Source organism: Miscanthus floridulus, chromosome 10 (assembly GCF_019320115.1).
Source record: "Miscanthus floridulus cultivar M001 chromosome 10, ASM1932011v1, whole genome shotgun sequence".
Lineage (NCBI taxonomy): Eukaryota > Viridiplantae > Streptophyta > Magnoliopsida > Poales > Poaceae > Miscanthus > Miscanthus floridulus.
In genome coordinates, this window is record NC_089589.1 from 107,973,325 (window position 1) to 107,980,956 (window position 7,632).

General features: G+C 40.4%; 1 non-coding gene across 1 annotated transcript; it reads right to left on the reverse strand.

Annotated features, from left to right (window-relative positions):
• Positions 1 to 107, reverse strand: LOC136490444 (small nucleolar RNA R71). Its single transcript, XR_010767727.1, has one exon. It is a non-coding gene; the product is annotated as a small nucleolar RNA R71 (small nucleolar RNA).
• Between the last annotated feature and the right edge of the window lie 7,525 nt (positions 108 to 7,632).

A 7,632-nucleotide genomic window follows, 5' to 3' on the forward strand; every position in this document is an offset into this window, starting at 1 on the left:
GCCTTAAGAGGAAAGATTTCCAACTTCCAACAGCAGAAAGGAGAGACCATTCTAGAAGCATGGGAACGTTTCCAAGAATACATTTTAGATTGTCCTCATCATGGGATGGAAGATTGGTTGCTCATGCAAAGCTTTTACCATGGATTAACTCAGAAAGTTCATGAATAGCTCGATGCTACTGCTGGAGGATCATTTATGTCACTCACCCTTGGAAAAGCTGAAACTCTCATGGAGAAGATAGCCTCTAATCAAGGCTGGTCTCAATGCAATATTCAAGCATGCAATAAGAGCAAAGAAGTACCAGAAGTGGTGTGTGCACTGTCAACTAAGATGGACGTACTGTTGAATTGGCTTGAACAGTGAGCCAATTACAAGAAAGATCATCAGGCCATTCAAGATGCCTTTAATTCCTAAAACATATGTGGAGAATATTTGGGGGTTGATTTCCCCAAATATCAAGAAGATGCAAATATCATCGTCAAAAATTCTGCTCCACAACAACAGAGACAAGGATGGGGTCAACAACAACATCGGTTAACTTACCAAGGTAAGTACCCAGGTAATTATCCTCCTAAGCAACCATCTTTGAGAGACCTGATCTTAGAACAAGCCAAGATTAATGAAAATATTTCTAAAAAGCTTGCCTTTAATGATAAGGTCCTAGAAAACATAAATACTAAAATGGATAGTTTTTCTTCTGCCATCAAAGACCAACTTAGCTATAACAAAAAGATAGAATCACAATTAGCCTAGTTGGCTGATGCTCTGCCTGTTTCTACTAACCTTGAGAAGGTTAACGCCACAACCACAAGAGGTGGCAAGTCTACTCGTGATCCGCCATATCCAACAAGGATAGGTAAGACACCAGCAGCAGTACAAGAGAAGAAGGACGATGAAGTTGAAAAAGTTGAGCCACAAACACAAGAAATGATGCAAGATTTTCATGATACCACCTTCCTACCATTTCCAAGCAGAAATCAAAAAGCCAAAATGGATGAACAGTTTGGTAAGTTCATAAAGGTAATTCAAAAGTTATATATCAATATTCCTCTGCTAGATGCCATACAGGTACCTACCTATGTGAAGTACCACAGAGATATTTTGAACAACAAGAGACCACTGCCCACCACTAAGGTAATCAAGTTAATGGAGGAGTGTAGTGCGGCCATCCTAAACACATCACCTATCAAGAGGAAGGATCCAGGATGTCCTTCTATTGACTGTTCGATCGGAAACCAGAATTTCGAGAATGCGCTATGCGATCTTGGAGTAAGCGCCAGTGTCATGCCCAAGAAGGTTTTCATCAAGCTCAACTATTCAACGCTCATGCCAACATCGATGTGCCTGCAACTAGCTGACCAATCGGTTCGCTACCCTGTAGGAATCACCGAGAATATTTCGGTAAAAATAAGAAACTTCTTTGTTCCAGTGGATTTTGTAGTACTTGACATGCAGGAAGACATGAAGACACCCCTCATTCTTGGGAGACCTTTCCTGAGCACTACAAATGCACACATTGACGTCGGAGCCAGAGAAATCAAATTCCATATCAATGGCAAGGAAGAGCGATTCGCCTTCAAGCCAAGACCGGAACAATGCTCTAATTTGGAGTGGCAAGAGAAGCCAGTACAACCATCAGGGTCTCTATCTCCGAGACCGACTGATGCACCCGAGGAATAAATACAACTGGAGAAGTCTGGTTCGGTGGACTTAAAATCCTAAACCCTCGCCGGGAGCTAAAATCGGTAGTTATCCATATTTACTTCTTACATTGCATTAATCATTTTATCTTACCATATTTACTTTTCAACACCTGCATTATAAAAATAAAAAATCTCATCATGGCATTATAATATTCAAGCCCCATGTAAATAATTTTTTATGGAGTAAAAACCCATAATAAATATTTACCATGGACGTGTAAAAATTCTAAAATACCATTCACTCATCTTCTTGTATTTCATAGTATTATAAAATATTTTTATTGCATATATATACATGTGTATATGGTAGAAATATAGACATTTGGGACCCACTCAACCACCACCCACCACTTGGCCGGCCGGCCCGTGCCAACACCACCTATAAATACCACCCCTCCTGGCTACTCTCTGCATCAACCGCAACTGCAAACCAGCTCTCCAAGTTCGAAATTCCAAACTCCAATTTTGTAGTTTGAAAATTCACTTAGTAGAAGTGATTTTAGAATTAAGAGTAGAAATGGGAAGGTTTAAGAGTGGAAATGCTGTTAAAATTGAGAGGAAAAATCAATAGAATTAAGGGGAAAGTTTTGCCAAAATCTTGATTAGAAAAATTCATTAGGCAACCTCGGACAACTAACCCTCGGACAACTAACTTCTGGACGGCTAACCACTGACATTTTATTTTTCTAATCCATTTCACGAGTTGTGTTGTCCGTTTATTTTACAGGAAGATGAGCAAGTATTTGGGCAAGCTCAAGCACGCGGCATCATTCCGTTCAACAAGAAGCTCGTCTTCCAGAGGAAGCACCGACATGCAGATCGATACTCCATCTCCCGCTATCGAAGCGCCGTCTGGGTCATCATCCGCTGAGAAGAATATTCTCCTAGAGGAGAAGCACCTGAAGTTCCGGAACACGGCAGATAAGGACAACTACATGAAGCTGAAGACCTGGAGGTTCATTCTCACTCCCGCTTATGATCTAGCCCTCCTGCAGTCGACAGGTATGAATGCTGAGTTCAAAGTCATTTTTAAAACTGTTGGGTGGGAGAATATTTGGGAAATTGATGAGCTGGGGTCGAAGCTTTTAACCGCTGAATTTTTATGCACCTTGAAAACCACTGATTCTGAAGTCACATTTAGACTTTTTGGGAAAGACTTTTTTGTTCCCTGGAAGAATTTTAGTGAGCTTCTAGGATTCCATGCTCAATGTGCAGTTGATGTAGACACCGCTATACAAGATTTTGATAGGACAAAATTTTGGAGAGAAATATCTAAATAACTTACTTGTTACCATCCTCGTACAAATGAAATTCATCACCCTACCTTGCGCTTTATGCATAAATGGTAGGATTTTCTTTATTTCCTAGAAATGATTTTCGCATGGTAAGGAATGATGAACTTAAGCTGCTCTATGCTATGGTTAAGAGAAGAAATGTCTAACTGGTCAAATTTATGAGGAAACAATAGACAAAAATTCTTGAACTTAAGAGAGATGTTGAGTGTACTTCTCTGGTCACCCACATAGCCAAAAATTTGGGTCTTTTGGAAAATGTTTCTGTTGTTTACATCGATGACATTCCGCGTTGGTATATCGACTATGAATATTTTGTTCAAGCACACATTTTAAAAAAGAATAAGATGGGAAACTTATCATGATGTACATGGATTATACAACCGAGATTCCGTTACCAGACCGGAACCTCGGTTTCTATGCGGTGGATTCTTTTGTCTTTGATTTATAGGTCAAGGAGGCAGCACCTCACAGAAGTGCATCTACAAGATTGACTCGCAACCCGCAGCCTAGGTACCGTGACGATGATCCAATTCCGGAGGGACCGGCTTTTACCAGCTATGCAGGCTGGGATCAGCCAGGATCCTCCCGCATGTACCAACTTGAGCATGCTGGTTGGGAGCAGCCTGCTCCTCAGCACACTGAGAGCTCCTAGCAGAAGGGCTCAAGTGAGCAATGGCAAGAAGGGAACTTCGACTACTACCAATAGCAGTCCTATGAAGAAGTTTCAAGCGGCCACCAGGGAGGATGTATGTCCTTCTCTACCCATGGCTATCATGATCAGCCAATGGGCACCATGACCAGCAAATGGAGCATTCTCGCCTTGACACCAGGTTGACAACCATCGAGGAGACATAGCACGACATCCAGAACCAACTTCATCAGCACTCCTAGTGGCAAGCAGAAATGGGAGACCGCATCTCCAACATCCAGTAACACCAACAGCAGGAGAATGAGAACTAGAGCTATCTGTTCTAGAAGTTCAACTTTGACCGCCATTCTGATGGACTATAGCAACACCCAGCTTGGAGGAGGAGAATCTCCTGTTATCTAAGGTAAGTTTTCTTTTCTAGTATTTTGTTTCCTTTTCCTTTTCCTTTTCCTTTTATTTTTTGAGTTTGTCTTATAATTATACTAAAAAAACAAAATAAAAATTTATCTTTATCTTTTATATATATATTAGTAAGGTGTGATCTAAAAATGAAAACCAAATAAAAAGAGTGTGTATAAAGTTTGCTTTAAATTTCTGTTTTTAAGAGCAAATAAATAAAAAGAATTTGAAGATGATGGTTCACAATGGAAATGATGAATAGTTGCTCTATTTAATTCCTTTCAAATACCTAGTTTTTAGCCTTGAATTCTCTCGAGTTTTGGATAAAATTGTTTTGACATAAGAATTTACTCTGAACTTGAAACTTGTGGGTAGCAATGTTTGATCTAAGTCCAAGTAATTGATGGATATGATATGAGAAGGTCTGAGCTGCTATTTATCTTATTCCAAATGATACTAAATTTTAGAGATTTCTTTTGAAAACATAAAAAGGCAACATGATGAGTTCCTGGATGACAAAGCTTGAATTCCTATCAGAGCCAAACATGATATTTAGGCTAGGAAAACTTCAACTCTTATATGCTACTTGTTTTGCATTGAGTTTAGTCAAGCTTTGTTGACCCTTATAAGAGGTTTGTCATGCTCTTAAAATCAAGATCACGTACACACCACCCACGTATGCACTACTCCACTGGGGGTAGGCGCAAAAACATGCCTTCCATTTAGATCCACCCAAAAATGTTTCACTTATACACTGGGAGTAAACACCAAAAATATTATTGATAGGATATCCACCAAATAAATGCTCCAAGTTCTTGTTGCTATCTCTCAAAAGTTTTGTTGCAGAAAAAGGCATGGGCTATGCAAGAGTTATTCATAAAAAAAAAGAGAAAGGAAAGAATTGAAAAAAATGGACAAGTGTCCGAGATATTTAAAACAATGGGTACTTAGATGCCCGCCTGATAAAAAAGGAAGGGATGAATAAGATAGCCCATGTTCTCTTGCAAATGTTTCCAAGTTTCAAAAGAGAGATAACTTTTCAAGGATCATAGTAGAATTAAGCTAGCCACCATATATTCCACACACATGCACATCTTGATTTGATTGTATGACTTAACTCTCTTTGGATCCGTTGTTTGATTTTACAATATATGTATTGCAAGTATGCTCTTCCATGTTATCACCATTCCTATGAGCTCCACATAAGCCCTAGTTGTAGGAAGAAAAAGGCATAACATCAGTATTGCCTTGGTGAGGATCCACAAATACCACATATATTGAGAGACTTGAGAGTGTCATACAATGAAAAGTCTGAGTTTTATTTTGAAAAAATGCAAAAACTCCGGAATAATGGTTGAGCAAAGAACTTGAGACATAGTGCTTAACTTGATAGTTCTGTCTTTCAATTGCTCAAGACCCAAGTGAAGGCTATAAGCCCCAAGGTTAAAGGTAATATGGGTAAGTTTGAAAGTTAGATCAGTTTGTTCTAATCCGGAGGAGAATTCTTGTTTGAATGCATATGTACTTTTGAGGAGTGAAAACATTGTAGCAACTCCTGACCCATTGCTAAGTTTGGCATTGCTCAGGGACGAGCAAAGGTTAAGCTTGGGAGAGTTTGTTGACGGTAGTTATCATCCAACATGAACCATCAATATAACTTGAATCATACATGAAAATGATCACCAACATAGACTTAGGGGTTTAAACTGGCAATTTCCATGAGTTTTGGTGAATTTATGTTTTCAGCAGGGTTTATCCAGAAAACCATCAAGGTGGATCAAATTGTCAAATTAAATCACACTTATCCACAGCAAAACCAATCCCAGAAGGTTCTAGAAGACTTGAGAGGACACCACACCGAAGCGGAGCACAAGGTGCCGCCAGGTGGGGCTGGCCGGCATCTGGGGCCCACCTATCATCCCCACGTTTGTATGTCGGTTCTCCACCGCCTTAAGGATTGCATCTACGCCGATTATTCAAGTCAGTTTGATCCGAGGGCTCAGAATTGACACCCCAGCCTATATATACTAGCCCCTACCCCCTCCCTTAGTGATCTGCCATAAGTCAAGATCAGATCAGAAATTAGGGTTTCTAGAGAGAAGAGAATAAAGCTCCAATTCTTCAAAGTTCTAGTATAGGCTAGCTACCAAGGTTCAAGTAGAGTTTGGGCTATTGCTTAGGATTCTAGATTCGCCGTCTGGAGGCCGGTATATCCATTGTATCCCTCTTATTTATGACTTTGTGCTACTTCAATATTATGTTCCTAGTTTGCTCTAGCTATATGCTTGATATAGTTATGATTGATTATGAATATATGCATATGTTCACAAAGCGCTTACCTCAGTACTCGAGTGAGTTAAGTGGTCCACATTATGTAAGCGTGGTGCTTAAATATTGTTTACCTACGAATGCATTCTACACTCTGGGTCATGTGGTAGATCGCGGATGTGACACTCCCGTTGAGTCCTTTGTAATCCACTCCCTGTTTGTAGAGCAAGTAGAACCCGGTTGCGAAGGGAGTCAAGCTCTGTTCTTGATCTTCCTTAGTAATGTTCCTTATGCATAGATATAGAGTTAATTATGCTATAGATGAGAGTGTATATACTTGGGTGTACAAAAGACTTAGTAGATAAGGAATGACTTAGTAATCATTTGCTCTTAACTAATCTCCTGCCTAGCCATACTACATTTATGAGTATCTATTTCTATCTCTGGATTACTATCAATGCTTACACTTATCATTTATTTATCATTTGACCTACCCCTGCTATAGCATGAGAGTTAATGATCTTGTCATAAGTATACATATTTGTCAATATCTTCAGCCACTACATAGCTCCTCCCTGTGGATAAAATTTAAATAACAATACCTGGTATACTCCCAGGTGAAATGCTACAATGGTATATTATCTATGCGCTTGCGGATTACTAAATATATATAAGTTTACAAGTGTTCTCAATAATTACCAACAATGTATTTCTGGCATCATTGCTAGGGATGACAACTTAGTAAAGAGTGATGCTAAGAAATGCCAACAATCACCAACTCCGCTCAATGATTCTCCAATCACTGGGCCATCTAGGTGTCGGCAAACACCAAGAGTAACAAGCTCACAACCAGCCCAAAGCTTCCACCTAGTGCCACAAGTTGATGCAACTCAATGCAATGCACTAGAGGCTCTCCAATCTCACTCAAGATGATGAAATCAAGTGAATAAGTGAGTGGAGTGTGTTTCTCAGCTTCCAAAGGGTATGCACAAGTGTAAGAGGTGCCAAGAGAGTGGCCAAGGCTGGCCACACCCTCTATTTATAGCCAGACAAGCAAATAGAGCCATTACCCCTTTGGAGCTATTTCTGCGAGGTCATCGGACAGGGTGGCGGTGCCCTCCAATGGTCGAATTTCAATGGCTACAAACTAGCCATTAGGGCACCGGATAGGGTGGCAGTGGCACCGCCATGGGGGTGGCATTGACCACCTAGCTGAGCCCCTCGGTTTCCCTCCTCTCTGGATAATTAGGGCGATGCACCACCGCACCCATGGCGGTGCCCCCCAGCAATAATTCCAACTCGCTGCCCTCGGGTGAAA